Source organism: Grammomys surdaster, unplaced genomic scaffold, assembly GCF_004785775.1.
Source record: "Grammomys surdaster isolate TR1022 unplaced genomic scaffold, NIH_TR_1.0 97, whole genome shotgun sequence".
Taxonomy (NCBI): Eukaryota; Metazoa; Chordata; class Mammalia; order Rodentia; family Muridae; genus Grammomys; species Grammomys surdaster.
Window position 1 is genome coordinate 17185701 of NW_021604576.1, and position 21097 is coordinate 17206797.

The 21097-nt window shown below is 41.6% G+C and overlaps 2 pseudogenes; both read left to right on the plus strand.

Moving 5' to 3' along the window:
• Positions 1-1564: 1564 nt before the first annotated feature.
• LOC114631218 lies at positions 1565-1900 on the plus strand (annotated as a pseudogene).
• Positions 1901-17620: 15720 nt separating this feature from the next.
• Positions 17621-18316, plus strand: LOC114631696 (annotated as a pseudogene).
• Positions 18317-21097: the final 2781 nt, after the last annotated feature.

A 21097-nucleotide genomic window follows, 5' to 3' on the forward strand; every position in this document is an offset into this window, starting at 1 on the left:
TACTTCATGAGAGCAAGGCTTATGTCAAAATAATCCTTGTTTTATTTAATAATGGACTCAACAGACAAAACTATCAATGCTGGTAGTGCTATGACAGTCTGCTGTGACAAGTATTCTGTTACCATTTATCATTGGTCATTTTATACGCACCTCATTTTTAAAGTTAAAAAACTTTAAGATAGGGTTACATACATAGGAAGATATACTACTATCTACTAAATGTGTGTAGTGACCCAGGCACATAAAACATTGTAAGCTAGAATTTACATAGAACTTCATATTCTAGAACTTAAGACTTAGATAGAAGTAACAGTTAATTCAGGAGAAGTGTAATCTTGCTTGAAGAATTACAATCTAAAGAGATGATCTTGATATTAAACTCAAACTTCTTTGAATTAAATGGTATATTGCAATCTTGGATTACTACACAAAATAAGAATAGTGTATGAACTTCCAGAAAAAAAGGGTCAAGGTATGGAATGATATGAATGTAACAAAAAACTCAAATGATCAAAGACAAACAGAGAAAATAATGTTTGAAACAGAAAAAAAAAATGTAGAAAGCACCAAAAATTAAGCAATTGTAACAAAAACAGTTGGTCTAAAATGTCTAGTTTGAAGGTCGAAATGATTAAAACAGACTGAAAAATAAAGATCTTTACCAAAATATCACAGAAAGCCCAAAGATTTCGAGACATTTAAAATAAAAGGCTGAGTAAGAGCTGTCCACTTCAAACTCATAAGCATCACACCTACATGTGGGAAGCTCTTGAAACCGCCAGGGTCAGTGGGTAGTTTAACCACAGCAGTGAGAGGTTTCAGCATCTCTGCCTTAAACTGACCAGACAGTTAATAGTGAATGTAGAGAAAGGAGAGAAGAGAACCTGAGAACCTGTGTTGATTTAACTGGCAAAATTAATTCCTAGAAGAATATAGATCATTAAGGATCATTTAACATTATATACATTGTGTGTATAGCCATCCAAGATCAAAGATGCTTTGTCTTCTTAACCACACAATAGGTCAAAAGCAAATATCATCAAATACCAAGAACGTCATAATTATAAAGTTCACGGTCCCTGTCCACCATGAAATTAAATTAAAATCAACAACAAGACCACACCTATGGGACAGAAATCTGATGAGTTGCTGACTGGGGGACAGACTCAGAGATTAATCTCAAAAGGGCATGAGAAAATTTTTCCAGGGTGATGAAAATGTATTTAAATTTGGTCCGAGATTCACAACTGTATATACTTGTCAAAACTCATCAAACCATACACTTCAATAGGTAGATTCTACCGTATGTAAATTATACTTAAATAAGCTTGATTTAAGAATAATCAACGGCAAGTAATAACTTGCAAAAGTCTCGTGCATTTAGATTTCAAAACTAAGTAAGAGTGGAAGTCAGCAGATGCTTAGCATTGAATTATCAAACTTAACGAGTGAAATTAGGAACAAATGCATAATGCTTTTATTAGAAAGTAGTGGTGGGGTTCTTGTCCACTTGAGATATCTGCAGTTGGGGAGTCGGTGAAAAGTTGTCTCTTCCTGTGTGAACATGGTGCGGACCAAAGCAAACTACGTCCCAGGAGCCTACAGAAAAGTGGTGGCTTCTCAAGCCCCCAGGAAGGTGCTTGGCTCCTCCTCCTTTGTCAACAATTCTTCCTCAAGTTCGTAGAGAAAAGCTGAAAATAAGTATGCAGGAGGGAACCCAGTCTGTGTGCGCCCAACTCCCAAGTGGCAAAAAGGCATCGGGGAATTCTTCAGTCTGTCTCCTAAAGATTCTAAGAAAGAGAACCAGATTCCTGAAGAAGCAGGAAGCAGTGGCTTAGGAAAAGCAAAGAGAAAAGCATGTCCTTTGCAACCTGATCACAGAGATGATGAAAATGAATAGAACTTACACATCTGAATAAATGTCTTCAGTTTACTTACATATTCTAGGATGTAAACTTGGTTAAATGAGTTTGTCCAATTGGCTTGTTGATGAAAAAAAATGAGGCTAGAATTTAACCCTTCAAAAGAAGCCAGCTATAAAAGTGGAGAATTTTCATAATTTGTAAATTTGAATTGCATACTTGAATTTATGTCATATGCTCCTTCTTTTATCTGTTAAGCTTCTTCCTAAAAATCAACATTACCTGATGTTCTAATTACTAATCTATTGTCTTTGCTTAAATTTTTGTACTGATGCCATTTTATGGGTGTTGATTATGGAAATAGTGCCATATAGTTATGGCATGTTTGCTTTAAAAAATTGACTTAGTCTTTTTTACATTAAAAAATTCAATATTAAAAAAAAAGAAAGTAGTGGTGGCTGAAAAGACATAATTAATAATAATAATAATATAGTAGTAATGATAAATTCAAAGGACTTAAAACAAGAGAAATGCAGAAATCAACTGGATAAAAGACAAAAGATACAATCAGAAAAAATTATCAGAAAGAAAAGATGGTCCTATGAAAAGTTTAAATAAAGCTGTAGCTTCTCAGCGGGAAATATTGGTGAGAGTACAGCCAAATATTGGAGGTGAAAACTGGGCAGAAATAGTTTGAAAAGAAAATTTAAAAGCATGTTAATAAATTTGAAATTTTATGCAAATTAAATTCCTAGAAATTATAGCTCATCAAAAATTGCCTAGTTATACAATAACTGAACAGAGACCTATGACTACAAAGGGTATTAAGTTATTAAAGTCTACTCACAGATAACGAAGCTACAAGTTTCTACAGGACACTTGAAACAAATGCTTAAGAAGTGTGCAATCCAATCTCAGGTGACTTCCAGAGCACCAAAAACTCAACTCATAGGGCATAGCCGTCATAAGGCTAGCAAACTCAGGATATCTTTAACAGCATTAATAAGAACTCAAGAAGCCAGAACCTCCGTTGGACCTTCAGCTTTTCATGGTGAGATTTCTGAAGCCCAGTTTCCCAAACATGAAGAATCTTATATAAAACATCAGAATCCTATCTTCTAGGGAGTTGAGGCATATTCTTGCTTAGTTCCATGCTTCGCCAGCTGTGACTCTATGTATGAATGCATGTGTATGAATGCACTTTCACTTGCTATGCTGGAAGCTGGCAAGTCCTGCATCTGCTGTGTGTAAGCTGGAGACATGGAATCACTGGGAGAATCAATCATTCTGAGGCCTTAGAATTCCCTTTAGGGGTTCTGAAGGACTAAGAGACAGGAGAGCTAAAGGCAGGAAAAGATCAATGTCTCACCTCAAGCAGTTGAGCAAGGAACTAATTCAACCTTCTACTATTTTTTTTGGTCCTATTTGGGACATATCTTGGATGATTCCTCTACATTGAAAAGAACCATCTGCTCTATTCAGTCTACTGGTTCAAATGCTAATTTCTTCCAGAAACATCTTCACAGATACACTCAGAAATAATGTTTAATCAGCAATCTGAGCATCTTGTGTCCCAGTCAAGCTGACACATTAAATTAATCATCATGGAAACTGAGTCCAACTATGCCCATGTTCTTAAAATCATACAGATAAGTTGAATTTATCTAGAAAGGTATGGATGGTTACCACACCCATTCTTGTTAGAAACACAGATTAAGGAGTCTTCCTTTGTCTGAACAATACCAGAGAAAAGAAGGATTTTAATTTAAATCACTATAATATAATTTTCTTATAATAAAACGAGTATGTTTTAGAACCCCTTGAAAGCATGGGTAAATAGAAAGCATTAATTTACACATTGGTGCATGCATTCAGTAGAAAATGCTTTCTATTTACCCATGCTTTCAAGTGCTTGCAAATCTTTCTCCCCCATGTATTAGGAATCACCCTTGCTTAATTAATCTCCCTTGCTTAATTTTCTTAATTGTGAGAGAAAGAAAGAAAGGAACCAACCAACTCCCCCAAAGAGACTCAAATGACTCACTGATTTGGCACTCTCTGTGTCCAGCTGTATCTATACTTTATCCATACAATGTAAGAAAAGAATCACATTTCAAAAATGAAGTCAGAAGACCACCTGCATGCCATTCTTCACAATCTTATTCTTGAATATATGTTTTTAAACAAAGGCTGACCAGACAACGAAGCATGACCCAGAGCATTAGACATTCATTTCTAAGCTTATACTGCCTCCCCAGGAGGATTCAACTACTGTGCTGAGTCACCATTGAGGGTCAGCACTGCCTTCTGCCTACAGCAGGGCCTTGAGCTAGGGCAGAGAAGTTTGAGATTGGGCCTGTATCCTAGCTATCCCTAGCAGTCAACTCTCAACGCAGCCTAGTAATGCCTGAAAAAGAAATCTCAAGGGATTGCCTGGATCATATTGGCCTATGGGCATGTGGGGGACCGTTTGGGTTGCCAAATGATGTAAAAGGTCCAGCCCACTGTGAGTAGCACCATCCCCAGGCAGGTAGTACAGGACTGCATGGGAGGTCTCCCTTTTTCTGAAGAAAAAATGGGGTAGGGGAGGTGAGAGGGGAGGGGGGCTGGGAGGAGAGAAGGGATGGGAAGCTCCAATTAGGATGTGAAGTAAAGAAAAAGAGAAAAATAATTAATCAATTAGTTAATTTAAAAAGACTAAGTATGAGTCTGCCGGTGAGTCAGCAAGCAACATTCCTCGATGGTTTAAGGTTTTTCTACTTGGGCTCCTGCTTGAGTTCCTACCTTTACTTCCCTCAATAGTGGGCCATGACCTTACATTGAGATAAACCCTTTCCTCTCCCAAGCTGCAATTGGTCCAAAGGTCTTATCACAGCAACAGAAGGAAACAAGAACAGCTTGTGTGGACCACTTATAGAACAGAACATCTAACACCATGAGGGACACCAATTGTCTCCAAAGTACATGCCTATGCCCAGGGAAGTACAACATTAAAAAGCAAATTAAGAAATAGGCCATGATTAGAAACAGGAAACACACACACACCAAGTGAACAAGCAAAAAAAAAAAAAAAATGACAATTTTCTCCTGTTTGAAAGATCTACATTTTACGTTTCATATTTACTCACACTAAAGTTAGGTCTCTCGCCTCCCTGCCACCCCCACCCCCACACTCCACAGGTCAGCCACACTGAACTCAGTCTTTCCCTGGTTGGTGCACACACTGGGATCTTAACTGAAGCCTCTGCCCATCACCAGTGCTGCCCTCTGGTTATTCCTACTGCATATGTGAATGCTTTCCTTTTGTCCTACACAGGGATAAATATGATATGTACTGAAAATGGCAAATTTCGTTGTCTCTGTAGACACTAGGAGAGTAGTTACGGTCAGTTCCCCCATTACTCTGGTACCTAACTCAAACTAATGAAAAAGACTTGAACAAGGCCAAGCACTTTTTATCTCATGTCCTTAATCACTCATGCCTATGAACACCCATGTGCATAAGTGTTTCCTCATGTGAACTCATGTGTGTGTATGTGTATGTGTGTGTGTATACACAACATACTCCATTATCTGGTTGATGTTATTCTCAAAGGAAGTTAAACAGTTTTCTGAGGACCATGCTAACTGTGTCGAGTTTTAAACAGCTAACATTTACTCAGTTCCCAGTGCGTATACCAGCTCTGATTGATACGCTCTTCATGTGTGGACGAAGTTAGTCCCCCTCAGCGCCCTGTCTCAGTACTCACTGTACTCTTCTCTAAGGACAAGGTGATGGCTACCCTAAACTGCAGAACCAGTGATGGATCAAGCCAGGCTACACCTGCTATCTGACTGCTAGGATGAACAATTTCCTGGTGCCATCCATGAAGGTGCAACAGCCCTTACAGCCTCATTGGTTCCTAAAGGGCCAGACATCTTAAAACTGTCACCTTGGGAATTGAATTTCAATTTCTAAATTTGATTGGAGTGCCTTATTGCGATCAAACAGTAGAGAACAGATTGTAAAAGCTGGGAGGGTCTAGCTGTGCATGGCCTGATGGCAGGATGTGTGTTTTATTCTCTGAATGTAGGGCACTGTGGAAAGACAGTAAAAGCATAGGAGAAGTGTAAGTTATTTGAGGGAAATGAATATGGAGCTGGTAGTGTGTGGGGAAAATTTAAGAAGGCCTCCACTGCGGCGCAAGCCACGGAGAGGCTTCTGCCTCCGTGGCGGGTCCCACATCAGGGAAGAAGATCCTATGGTTCCAGCAGCCTGAGGGCCTTGGTGGTGGCAGGCCCCAGTAACACGAGGAAGTCCTTGGTTCCAAAAAGGTTTATTGTCATGGCGGATAATAGATGGATCTAGGCGTACCCCCCCAAAAACTCAGGGAAGTCCCGAGTTATATAGGGAGGGAGAAAGGGGGAGGATCTGGGGGAGGAATGTTTAATTTGCTCTGTCCTCTGGCCTTCATTAGTATGTAAATCTCTAGGGCCTGAGGCCTATAGCCTGGCCTATGTGACTCTATGGAGATCTATGTGACTGCTTTTCAGGATCCTAGATGATGGGAGGGACCTAACTCCTGCCGGTTCTCACGCAGAATTCCACGGAGAATCTCGGGGTTCTAAGTACCTGCTCAACCATGACCCAGGATACCCTTATGCAGTCCCACAGTAGTGAGACAAGAATATGAGAGAACATGTGAGGGTAGACGGTCCTATCCAGCAGCGGAGTGCTGACAGAACCAGATTCTAAGCAACCTCCTGAAGCTGAGGAGAGTTAAGGAAGGCTCCGACTTAAGGGGCATTGTAAAGTAAACACAGGCATGGAGCAAGGGAGCGAAATGTGCTACTGATTCCCCCCCCCCATGAAGAGAGAACAGAGTCATGAGGGCATGAGGGAAGGGAATATGGAAATCCATACCAGTGCTTCCAATGCAACTCTGATGAAAAACTTTGAAATCTGCAACCTCCACCTACACCACATCCATCTATTGGCTGAAGCACATTGGCCCTCAGAGATATGACAACCAGCTGGCTCTGTGTGCAGTGTGTGAATATAAATTATGGTAGTAAGAAACTGCTGGTAGTCGGGATAGGCAGACGGATAACTTATCCCATGCTTTGTGTGTCCGTGCAGGTGTGAGAGCTGGTGTGGTGTGTGTCACCATTTTGCAGATGCCTAGCGGACAGCACTGTGCACAAGAGAGATGTCCTGTTAGACAACTATCCATTCTTTCCTGAGGCTAAGGCCTCAGCACTGGATGCTAGACCCTTAGAAACATCCTGCTAGCTTAGACAAATGGAATCTGTGAGTAGCCCTCCAGCTGCCTTTTAGAGACAACAGACTATGCGCAAGCCATTCTTCTGACAAGATGCTTAAATTTCAATTTTTTTATATTGTGTGTTAGAAGATGCTAGAATGAGAATATAACAATATTCTTCTAGTATCTAATCTAAACTGTACATGTTATAGTGGATTTACATCACAAGTGTAGTTACTTTATTATTTTTTTAAAGCAAGCTGAGGACCACCTATCAACATTCACTCTCACTCTGAATATTTCATAAACTGTCTTTAGCGTAATGGCCTTCATCAAATAAATCATTATTTCCAACCCCAAAGAAATGCCTCACGCTCCACTCTGAAGACTGAGCACAAAGCCACAGTAAAATAGTAAAGCTTAATGCTTTCAGACACCGTGGTAAGCGCAGGGGACGGGATGTGGCTGTGGCTGGAGAGTGAGGCGGTCTCACTGTTAACATGAAAGGCTTAGTAGCACACAAAAGAAGAGCCCTCTCCAACTGGAACGCAAAAGTGGGAAACTTTCCTACAAAGCAGCTTTAAAATGCTTTTGTTACCATACATGGAGGCGCCAGGCACCTAAACAGGGGGATGCTGACCTTAGCAGAAAGAGAAAGGAAATTACAGAGGCCTGGTTTTGAGATAGGGAGATGAAGCAACCATTAACAAGGGTAACAAGCCAGAACCGGGGACAAAGCCTGTGACAATGACAACACTCCTTATCAGTTTCAACTGTGTGGTGAGAATTTTGTGGGGAAATCTACCTGGTCACACGAAGCTTTGCTCCATGCTTGGAATCCTGAGGCCTTCCAGCACGCTGGTGCGAACATGGAGCCCTGGGACAGCTCTAGAACATGGATTCAACAGAACTCTGCTCAGAAGAACTCGTGGCTTGGCTGAATGTTAGTAGAAGCCACATGGGAACCCTTGAGACTCGGCCAGGAAGCCCCATAAGCTTTTACTATAGAACTAATGGTTAGGGTGGAGATACCCATGAGCACCCGTGGATAACCCACAGAAAGACTATGTAGGGCAAGTCTCATTCAAGCACACCAGTGATCAGCGCCCCAAAGAGTTCCAGGTTAGCCCCCTAAGACAAGGGTGCAAAGTCTCTTCCTGCCAAAGGCCTTCCACTACAGATGAGCCCATCTCAGAAAGCAGACAAGATCCTTCAGGAGGGGACAGTGATGGCATTTGAACTTCATCTGAATATTTACACCAAATATCAAAGAAAATTGTCTTTACAAATCCAAGTTTTACCCTTTTCCGATACGGAGCTCGAAAGCAGAGGAATATCAACTGTAGGAAATAAATAAAGCCTCTGCTGTTTCTCCATCCTAATTAATATGTAAATGCTGACCCCTCTACAGAAAAAAGAACAGAACAAAACAAACAAACACAACGTAACTACACTATCAGAAAATGCAGCGTTTGAGCTTCAGGGGCTTGCTTTCTCCCACACGAGATATTCATGAATATTTTAGATGTGTTTGCTCTATTTTGAGAGATCATTATACTACAGATTCTGAAAAAAGATGGTCAGAAGCTGAGGAGTTTGGGGTCTGGGCTTCTGGTGTGTGTACATGCATTCGTGAATGCATGCCTGTGCGGTGTGAGACATGTGCCTACGTACCCTCACAGACAAGAGTGTGCTCACCTTCCTCCACCAATCATCTGAGCGTGTGTCTCTGAAATAGAGGCATCTTCAGACATGCATGGCAGTAAAAGGTGACAATCCAGGCAATACGTAAATATGTATTGCAGGCCAGATTTACAAATACACTATAGGGCTATACATTGGGTTTGCTTTTCTTCTAAGTTCCTCATGAAACAGCAAGAAATGCTATGCTTCTCCTTACACTGAGCCTACTGAAGAATGGCAGATGTGGTTTCTCTCTTAGAGAACCTCACTATATCAGAGTGATGTTTATACCCATCAGAGCAATGGGTATAAAAATACCCTTACATATACAATTAAGGCATAAACTCGCCAGTGTTCTGTTTATCCCTGTGAACACCCTTTCTTCACCAAAAAGCTTCCTGCCCTGAAACTTTTCTCTTCATTTCTGTCCATTTGAAGGACTCTTGTGATATGTTGTACTAAGTTATAGCATTGTGCCTAGACAAGGAAGATTAAAATCTCTAGTGGAAAACAGTCCAAAGTTCAAAGCTAACAGAAATGAAATTAATGTTAAGGCCCATGATGCTATGCTGGACTCATTTAGGATGCTAAAATGTTGGTTGCTTATGTTTTTATTTTTTGCCTTTGCTTCCCTACTGTTCTGAGCTCTGGCCACTAGGCTGGTTACAGAGCTGGTTAGTGGTATTCAGGAAGTGAGAGTGTGACTATGCAAAGCACCTGGACTCAGAAAGGGACAAGTGTCTCTATTGTGGTTTTGTAGGGAATGTGGCCTCACAGTCTGATATCTTCTCTCAACTTCTCCATCCATGTAACAGCAGCAGAAGGCAAAGCCCGGCTCGTCTTCAGCATCACATCCCAGTAGGAGGAGAGCATGCATTAGACACTTGACGCCTGTGTTTTAACTGAACAGGCAAATCAAACAACTCTACAGGGCAACATTTAAAATCATATGGCCCAATCCATTTCACAGTAACTAGGGGAATTGCCCAAGGTCAATGGGATATGGCACTCACCCTAAAAGTAATAGATTTCTAAGTCCCACTGCACAGGTCCCTGAATTATTAGCACGTTCTCCAACTGAAATAACATGAACATAATTTTCTTCCCAATTATTCTGGCTGAGGGGGATACAGAGGGTTTAGGTGGTGGGAGATTAATAGCACCACTTCTGGAAAGCCTGGGAACACCATGGGCAACTACAAAAGGTCTTGAGGAATTAAATCAAGAAACCAAGGGGTCCCTGGAGGCCTGTGCTGTGAGCTCAGGACAGCCTCCTGGAGGAAGGCACTTCTGCTGATGCCGTCCATTATGTTAAAAGCCAAATTCTCAGGCAAGCAGGAGCAAAAACAAACACAAGGAAAGAAAAGGCTGTTCTTCTGTGGTTCCAGGACTATCCTGCACTCTGACCTCCAGCCTAGCTCTTCACCCCTTCATCCACACAATGGAAGTTCCCTCCCCTACTGCAGCAAGTGGAGTCCTACATCCTGAAGACTCTGATACCAGAAAACCAACTATTCACTTCCATGAACCTAAACTACTCTGGTGAACATTTCCATCTCCCCAGGAACTGAACAAATGCCGGTGAGATGCAGATAACTAAAACCGAAGCTTCCATAAATTAAATGTTTATCTAAGTTTGTTCGAAGTTGTGTTTATAAAGTCTCATTTGGAAAAGGATACACAGTCTCAAGCCTTATTCGTGATACCCTATGTCATGTCTTTGAGAAGATGTCACCCAGCTATAAAGAGTAGATTGGGAGTCCTCAAGTGATATGGCTGCAGAAGGAGGCCTGATTGGCAGAGGTCTCTTGGTCCTGTCACTTGGGTAGTCCTGGCCTCTGAAGCCCTGAGTGGTGCTTGCTGCTGGGGTGGGTTGCACATGCTGATGATGGCTGATCTCGATGAACATGGTTACACATTTCTGGCTAAGCAGCTCACCCCTCCCCCACTGCCCTATTTCTTATCCCAAGTCAACACAAAATTATAGCTCAGTCCATCTCACAGCAACCCGAGAAACTGTGTAAGCTCAATGGAATATAGCAGCAACCCTAAATATGATAGATCTCTAGATCCCACTGCCGAGGTCTCTGAATTAGCATCACCTTTTCAATTGTCTGAAAAGATGTACCAGCTCAGTCTATAGCTGCGTTTTCCCAACAAAGCCCACAGGTACACTCTGATGTGGAGACAGGAAAGTCTTAGACAGATCTTTAAAACATAGTCAAACTCAGCTCTATACCTTTGACCCTGCATTTCTCATAGAAAAGACAGATTTGGGGTTGAAAGTTTTGTGGGTGGGTTGGTGATCCTATTGCCATGCTGGGGTTCCTGCCTGGCTATAGGAGGTGGCCTCTTCAGATTCTATATCACCAATGCTATGAGTCGAAGCTCAGGTCACCCCCATTGATTCCCTTATCCCAGGTCTCTCACTTCCTAGGCCCCCACCTCTCCACCCCTGTCAGTTGCAGATGTTCATTCATTCTCATGGCCATCTGGTTATCTCTTCTGCCCCTGTCCACACCTGATCCTGAACTTCCTCAGTCCCCTCCCCATACCCTCTCCCCATCTCATGGGCAAGCACCAATTCCCAACACTATTAATGATATTGTTATACTTGCAAATAGAAGCCTAGCATGGCTGTCCTCTGAGAGGCTCCACCCAGCAGGTGACTCAGACAGATGCAGACACCTAAAGCCAAACAGTGGATGGAGCTTGGGGACTCTTATAGAAGAGCAAGGAGAAGGACTGTGGGGCCAAAGGGGATAGGAACTCCACAGGAAGACAACAGAGTCTAATACCCTGGACTCTTGGGGCCCTCAGAGACTGAACCACCAACCAAAGACCATACATGGCCTGGACCTACGCCTCACCCCACAGCATATATGTAGCAGATGTGCAGCTTGGTCTTCATATGGATCCTTCAACAACTGGAGCTGGGGCTAGCCCCAAAGATGTGGCTTGTACATGGGATATGTTCTTCTAGCTAGACTGCCTTGTCTGGCCTCAGTGGAAGAGGATGCATCTAACTCCACAGAGACTTGATGTGCTAGGTGGAGGGATACCCAAGGGAGCCTCCACCCTCTCAGAGGAAGAGGGGGGATGGGGAAGGACTGTGGGAGGAGGTGGTGGTGGGTGGCAATTAGCAGGATGTAAAGTGAATAAGTAAAAAAAAAAATTGAAAAAGAAAACAAGTCAAACAAGAGGAAGGTGTCATGGCTCGGTGCTAAACAGTACTCACTTCCCTTCAAAGGTCCCAAAGGTGGTTCGCAGCATTTATAACCACCTGTAAATCCAGCCCCTGGGGATCTGACATTCTCTTCTGCTCTCCTTGGCCACACACACACACACACACACACACACACACACACACACACCAGATAAAAATAAAATCTTAAAAAAAAAGGCCAAATGGCAGTCTTTCTGATGATATTAGTATTGCCAACACACCACTGCTTGCACAGGTCACCTGTCTCCACAGATCACTCCTAAGAAACCAGACATGGTCCCATGTCTCCTTGAGTATGAGTGGTTCTTTCCTGTGCATCAAGGAACATCCATGTCTTCCTCAATGCCTTATGGTTATATCTGTTCTAAAACATAAAGGGAATGGACAGGCACATGCTTATAACTTTAAAAATGTTCATTCGCTTCAGTGTAGCAGTTCAAAAGACAAGTCTGTGTCTTGAAATGTTTTATTAGAGGTTGTTCAAAGATTAAGCTATAATATATTAGAAATCATAAAATAGATAAAATAACACTTAAAAATCTTACTGGATGCAGTGTAGTGAACTATATTTGACATCCCCTAGTCATAGCTAAGCCATAGATTTTTTAATATAAAAATTATAAATAATAACACCTGCTTTGTCTACCTCACGTGGGTGTAGGAGAAGAGAGCTAGGAAGCTTAAAGAAACAAAGCATAGGGCAGGACACCTATAACACAAGTTCTATTCTTGCTTCCCAACCACTGACATAAAGAGAGCTTGCTGCTTATGTGGCATGAAAATCAAGACAAGATATGGACTCTCAGCAACCGGGGCATGGGCATCATATGGCTGGGGCTCAGGGAGGCAAGCAAGGCTGCTGCTGTTGAACCTCATCTGATACTTTTTTCTTCTCCAGTCATAGGGGCCACTGGCGTGAGTGAAGTTGAAAGGATTTGCCATTCAGCAGTAAATTTATGGGAAGCTGTGTGTAGCAAAGGTTCGTTTGCAGTGTAGATCCTTCAGACTGATTTAGCAGAGGGTAAAGCTTGCCAGCACCTGGAGACCAGAGATGGGGGCATTGGATCCCACTGGTGCTCTGAACATTCCTGGATAATTCTACTCAGTGGAAACAGGACTGATGGTGAATTAAACCCTTCTACACAGTGACATATTCTGTAGTCACTCGCCCCATGTCTGGGAAGATTTACCAAGAGTGACAATAGTTTTAAAATCCCATATCTACACTGAGTCATGTAGAGCAGGACTCGCCCCACTGACAGGAACACATGAAGCCAGGTGTTAGCCTTTCTCTGCCTGTCACCATTGTCACAGGGACCAAAGACCCATTTTATCCTCTCACACCTACACAATAAACTATCCATTTGCCTTCTTCCTACAATGTCAGATGTGACTGCTTGATGTTTTTGTTTTTTAAGTATGGCTTGATATGTAGATTCCTAAAACAACATAATGTAGAATTTTTTTTGGGGGGTGGCATATGTTTATTTATGTCATTTATTCAACAAATACTAAGTGCCCACTTAGCATGTGTCCCAAATACAGCAGATGAAGATACAAAGGTAAAAGAATCAGGCTGGACACCTGGTCCTCAGTTGTTTCTAAGTATAATGTAGAATTTTTAAAGAACACTCCTGTGGGTAGGCATTGTAATATCTCTCACTCAGCCAAGGAAGTTGCCCTTCTCCCTGTGTCTCATAAGAGACTGCACAACTGGCCAAGGACTAGACAAGACTCAAGAAAGTCTTTGAGATGGACCAATAGAGGTCTGATTTCCCACCTCCCAGGTTCCTAATGAAGTTATGTTGAAAATAAAATATAGAAAAGTCTATATTCATCCTGGGGAAAGAGAAGAAGGTTTAATGGGATTCTGATGAATGCCAACAAGCCTGCACTGAGGATGTAGATGGTCAGTCAGTGATCCCTTCTGGAAAAGCAGGAGCTAGGAAGAGCATGTTAAGAGGACCAGCATGAACAGGTACCAGCCTGTTATGTTGGTTTGAAGAGGAGTAGTCCCCATAGGCTCATATATTCTAATATCTGTTTATTAGGGAATGGTACCACTTTAGAAACATTAACTACTCCTTATTGGAATAGCTGTAGCCTTGTTGGAAGGTGGGGTTTGCAGTTTCTAAAACGCAAGCCAGGCCCAGTGTTTCCCTCTTCCTGCTGTCTGTAGATCCAAGGGTAGAACTCTCAGCTACTTCCTCCATCATAAAGTCTGCCTGCTTGCTGCCATGCTCCCCATCAGAATGACAATGGAACAACCATCTGAAAATGTAAGCAAGCCCCCAACTAAATGATTTTCCTTTATAAGAGTTGCCATGGTCATGGTGTCTCTTCATAGCACTAGAACATTGACTAAGACACCTGCTAGGTGGTGATGCCTGGAATCCATCAGTAGTACCCAATATTGCCCAGGTCCAGACACAGTAAGAAGGGATCAATCAAGTAAAAGGTCCACATCCAAAATCAGAAGACATCACTGACCTGAAAATACAAATTAATGTGCTTTCCATTAACAAGGTAAGCATCTAAAAATGAAATACAAACCATAAACTAAATTATTGATAAAATACGACAAAAATCAGCACTATCACCCATCAAAAATATTATGTAAAAGACTGAATGATGTCATATCACTAAAGAAGGTACTTGTAGTGAATGCCATCAATCAATATATTTATGAAAATACTTCAAATCGATAAAAGAAAAAAGGTAACCCCTCAAGTAAACAGGAAAGGGCATTTAATTGAATGTAAAATGTTTGCATCAAATATCACTATTGTGGTAGTTTAAACAGGAATAGACTCCATAGACTCAACTGTTTGACTGCTGGCCCCTAAGAAGTGGCACTATTAGGAGGTTTGCTTTGTTGGAGTAGGTATGGCCTTGTTGGAGGAAATATGTTTGCTGTGGAGGTGGGCCTTGAGATCTCATATGCTCAAACTAAGCCTAGTGGGGCAGTCTCCCTCATTTGCCTGTGGATGGAGATGCAGAATTCTCAGCTCCTTCTCCAGCACCATGTCTGCCTGTATGCCGCTGTATTTCCTATCATGACAATAATGGACTAAACCTCTGAGAACTGTAAGCCAGCCCCAGTTAAATGTTTTCCTTTATAAGAATTGCAATGGCCATGGCATCTCTTCATAGCAATGGAAACCCTAAGACAAGCATAAAGAAAGAGGAAAGACAAGCTATAAAATCAGAGAAAATACTTACAAATTGTGTATATGATAAGGGCTTAATATCTAAAACATCTTTTTTTAAAAAAAAAATCCTAAAATTCAATATGAAAAAGAAAAACAGCATGCTGTAAAGAATGGGCAGTTGGAACTTGCAGAACTGAACATCTGACAAAGGAAATAACCTGAGAAAATGTCCTTTAATGGACAAAAGAACAATATAGAATATATATTCAGTGGTATATTATTCAGCCTTTTAAAAATAGTGATGGTCTGGTGCATGAGTGAACTTAAAAATGTGTTAAGTACAAACATCATATGGTTTTAGTTACATGAATATCTGGGATCGACGATTGACAGACTTCATGTAAGAGTGATAATGGGGGAGTAAAAGTGGGGGATTTGCTATCGGTTACAGAGTTCCCATTTAGAGAAATTTTTTAAAAGATCTGGAAATAATCAGTGGGAATAGTCAGCAGCACTGTGATGTGCTAATGTCACTGGATGGTTAAAATGGAAATGTTTACATTAGATTTATTCAATATATTAGATAATTCAATATATTGTAAGCAGGAGAAATAGATAAACAGGGGTTCCAAAAAGATAAAACCATATGATTAACAAACTATTATAACAAAAGAGTAAAAATCAAAACCACAGGAAAACATCAGAACTGGCAGGATTGCTCAGTGGGTAATGACATCCACCACCAAGTCAACAACCTGAGTTCAACCCCAGGGATCCACCCACTTAGAGGAAAAAGAAAACTGTCTTTGTCAAATTATACTCTGATCTCCACACAGGTGCCACAGAACTCACATGCACACAGGCACATGCAAAATACGTGACTAAATAAATATGTAAAATGCATGTTATATATTTTTAAAAGCTTGTAACCTTTAGGTTAGAAACTAGTAAACACCCTGCTTACAGCCCCTGCTACCTACAGACCATGAACAGTCCATCATTCACAGTCTGTCAGCAGGAACATGGGTTAGTAGTCACCTGTTTTGGTGTTAATTCAGTGGTACTTGCTAAAGTTGAGATGATTTCTACAGAAATCCCCGTAGGTGTGCCCAGAACACAATGGTCAGCATTGCTCATAGTAACTGTATTTACAAAGCTAAAACCAAGAAATAACCCAAACGCCCTTGAAGAAAACAACATAAAGTGCTTTGTATGTGTGCGTGATGAAAAATGAATAAACAAAAACTACCATACACTTGCAGATGAGTTTCAGAAACAGAACACCAAGCCGTACAAACAAAAACGTGAATTTCAGTATAATAGATTATTCCATTTACATAAACATTAAACCATGAAAAGGGTACACAATTTTCTTTCTTCACAGTTTTCATTATGTTCTATATATTTGCTACATTCTCATGTTCAGTAAAAGAATAAGATGTAAATTGAAATAATAATTACCAAGCTGGAGATGAAGGCAGACTCTCCTGAGGGTGGGGAGGATGAGAGGGAACATGGGAAGTGCAGACCTGTCCCTGACATTTACTTCCTAGCTGACTTGTGGGCACAGTCACTCACTGGATTGAGTACAGGGTGCTTCTGGGATTTAATATATGGTGGTAAGGAAGAGTCCTATCTACTGACCAACCGTGTCGTGCTAAGGCTCTGGTGCATTGTTGGGAACACTGAGCCATGATGGGATGCGGGTGTGTTCTGGAAAAGTGTGCAAAAGTACACAACACCAAATCTTAAAACAAAACCAAAACAGGCTATGCACTGTAAAGACTGAGAGCTCTTTATGCCTATAAACCCCAAGTCCTGGGAAGCTAATTCCATAAAACTAGTGCCAAACAGAAAGCAGAGAAAATCTCACTTAATTACCGTTCGGTTCCTTTCCAGTGTCTTCACAGTTGTGCCTGATTTTCTTTGCCTCATTTGGTTTCTTTATGTGCCGCATCCCCATATGCAGTATAAAATTACCTCTGAGAGGTAGGTGAGTTCATGCGTGCTCACCATGTATATTCATCCGCAGGCGTGGGAGCTCTGTCCCCCATTTCCAGGATCCAGTACACTCATTCTTCCTGTGTTTAAACACACTTCCCAACACTCCATGGACATTTCCACTTCTTATTTTGGCATTCTCTAGGTTCAATCAAAAGTAACTTTACGTGAGAAGTCTCTCACATACCAACATCTGAAAGGCACTAAATGGATGCCTAAGAAGAATGCTCAAAATTAGACTCCAAAATTAATGTAAATTCACTTTACATTCAACAATGAAAATTTGGGTACCTCTATTCTTGAGGGACCAAAGGACTAATGTGCATTCTGTTTCCCACAGGACTAAAACTTAAATGGCTTGCAGCCTTCCTCACAGTCAAACTTGATACCTGCAGAAAATCACTTCATGAACAGCTGCTTTCCAGAGTGCCAAGAGACAAAATCCTACAAGAATAAAGCAACGCTGAACCAGGAATCATGGAAGCCAAACCCAAGCTCTACTACTTTCAAGGCAGGGGAAAGATGGAGTCGATCTGTTGGCTGCTGGCTGCGGCTGGAGTGGAGTTTGAAGAAGAATTTCATGAGACAAGAGAACAATATGAGAAGTTGAAAAACAATGGACACCTGCTTTTTGGCCAAGTCCCTTTGGTTGAAATGGATGGGATGCTGCTGACACAGACCAGGGCCATCCTCAGCTACCTCGCTGCCAAGCACAACTTGTATGGGAAGGACCTGAAGGAGAGACTCAGGATTGACATGTATGCTGACGGCATCCAGGACCTAATGATAATGATGATTATTGGGGCTCCATTTAAAGCCCTTCAGGAAAAAGAGGAAAGCTATGCTTTGATAGTGACAAAAGCCAAAACCCATTATTTCCCAGTGTTTGAAAAGATTTTAAAAGACCACAGAGAGGCTTTTCTTGTTGGCAACCAACTCAGTTGGGCAGACATACAGCTGCTAGAAGTCATTTTGATGACTGAAGAAGTCAGCGCTCCTGTGCTGTCCGACTTCCATCTGCTGCAGGCATTTAAGACAAGAATCAGCAACATTCCTACAATTAAGAAGTTCCTGCAACCCAGAAGTCAGAGGAAGCCACCTCTAGATGGCCACTATGTTGAAGTGGTCAGGACTGTCCTGAGGTCCTAGTGGCAGCATGCTTTAAGGTGGCTACTGCAAGGATCCAATCACAGCATCACTATAGGCTAGCTGCAGAACATTCCAGAAGCACGGTGTACATCCCAGAAGTAAAGGTCTTCAAACAACAAAATCCACAATGACCCACAATGACAAATGCCAATTAAATACAGTGAAAAACTGTTAAAAAAAAAAAGAAAGAAAAGAAAATCACTTCATATACTATCTACTGTCATACTATTAAATTAAATATTATTGATAGTTTCTATTTTGTTGCTATTCTCAGGAGCAGATATAATGCAAACTGCATCTGCATATTTTAATCCCTGTGCAGAGTCTGACACGTTGTTCCTTCTCCATAGTGCCCTGCTTACCCAACACCCGGATAAACTAAATCCATCCCAGGATGGCATAGGAAGCTGTTCTGCCTCCCAGCTAGGAGGAGCCCGGGTGACGCTGACAGCATCCACACACTTTATTGAAAAAATAGTCATGGCGGTTTCACTTTGCGTGCTTTCAATTTTTCCATCATTGAGGAAACAGTCACTTACTTACATAATTGCATGCTTTCTAATGCTGCTTTCCTTTAAATTGAACTTTCCCTCACAGATTTTAAATCTACTCCCACTAAAGAAAAGTTAAAAACAGTTAAAATTTGAGCAATTTACCATTTTTCTTCTTTGGGGGTAGTTTTTTCTCCTTGTGTTTGAAAAATAAACAACTCAAGTCGTCTTGATATATTTAGAGATCAAGATTTTCAACACTAGAAAACATGCCTAATATGCATAATCGGGAGCTAGGAAAAACAGAACCACTTCAGGGCTATACAGCCTGCTCTAAACTACTGGCACGTTCCATTTTCTGGTTCCTGTTTCCTGTTTCCTGTTCGTTGGCATTCCAGTATGACACTAGTGTCTGTTAGTTTACAGGCGGTTCCCTAGGCTCCTCCCAGGGACCTAGCAATCGCTTAAGTCATCACCTGCAACTGACAGGTCACTTACTCTGGCCCCACACACTAAGGTTTTGTAATGCCCAACACAAGAAAACCCCACACAGGAAGGAAATGCAGCAAAGAGCCTGAGTAACCTAGGGCCACCTTGGGGTGAGGCCTGGCAGTGTGTCTCCTTGTGACGCTATGAAGTCATGTCAAGTATCCTGCTGTAGACCAACATATTCTACAGTTTCCCATCTTAGAACTGCCACCACCCTGAGAGACATCTTTGTCATTCGTTAGGGACTCTCCATTTGTTTCATCAGATTCTTCCCTGGCCTAACTACAGTCATGTAAATAATTTGCTACCATTAGTCAAATCTTGAAGACACAGGGGGATGCTGTGTCTGCATGTGGTTTTCTAATGAGGGAAGATTCCAGGCAGTCACTGGCATTGTTTCTAGGAAGCACGCTTTTGGATCCCACCTCTGATCCATAAGCCTCAGGTTGCGTTTATGGAGAAAGAGTCTTGGCATAGTAAAGGTGTCAGGAACTCTGATTGCTTACGATACCAGCTTTCTCCTCTACTAAAAATATAAATCCCCAAAGGACTGAGAACAAGCTCTGTGTTACTTTGAACATATTTAAATAATGCAAAGAGACTGGAAAGCTCAATATTGCTTTTGGTAGGAGAAACAAACTCTTTTAGTAACTGTGTTCTGTGTGACTTAATCACCATTTACCATGTATCAGCAGCTATCCTGGGTGGCACGTGTACCCAGTCGTATTTCTCTTACTCTAAGTATAATCCACCAGTAACCTTGCTTTACAAATGCAACTATCAAGGCGCAGGGGTGGAATCATACATTCAAAGGTACAGAACCGGAAATGGCAGGGCTGCATAGCATACTAACAGCACAGCCACAGAGCCCTGGGCTCCTCTGTGACCTAGTGTGGTATAGAACAGTGCTGGATGTTAACCAAAATTCAGCTCCAACCATAACCAAACACAAAGCATGGATTAAATAATATCTTCATTATCATATTGCAGGCATTGTGTGTGCGTGCATGTGTGTGTATGTTCATGGGGGTGAATAGGTGCACATGCACATGTGATCACATGAAGATAGACTAGAGGTCTACATTGAGTGTCTTCCTCCATTGTTCTTTACCACATTTTTTGAGTTGGGAGTCTCTCACTGAACCTGAAAGTCACCATTTGAGCTAGATCCCCCTGCCTCGACCTCCCCAGTGTTATGATTGCAGGCACGCACTACTGCATCTAGACTTTGTACGTGGGGTCCAAGGAGCAAACTTAAATCCTCATGCTTGTGTGACAAGCACTTCACTTACTAGGCTTTCTTCTAAGCCCTGTCCATCACCTTTGATGGTTTCATAAACTGTAATTACTTTTTCATATCTATTTATTAATTTTTTTAAGAATCTACTTGGTGCATTTAAGAAATGCAGAGGATATGAGGAAAGAAAAGAAAAAAATAAACAACTAAAAGGGAGGAGGCCCAGGTAGGGTTTGTGTAGGTGCCTCACTAGTGCACTGCTACACAAACATAGGGACTGTCCCCAAACTCTGTTCCCTTGTAAAATGAACCCTTGCAAAAAAAAAAATAGTTGGGTGTGGCAGCACTGGGCAGGTAGAGACAGTTAGATTCCTGAGGCTCACTGGCTTTCAATTTGTCCTAATTTACTGAGTCCCAGGTTCCTATGGAGATAAAACAATACATACATGAATACACACACACATACGCGCGCACACACACACAAAACAGGTGTATGTACAATAACAGACATGGAGAGAGAGAGAGAGAGAGAGAGAGAGAGAGAGAGAGAGAGAGAGAGAGAGA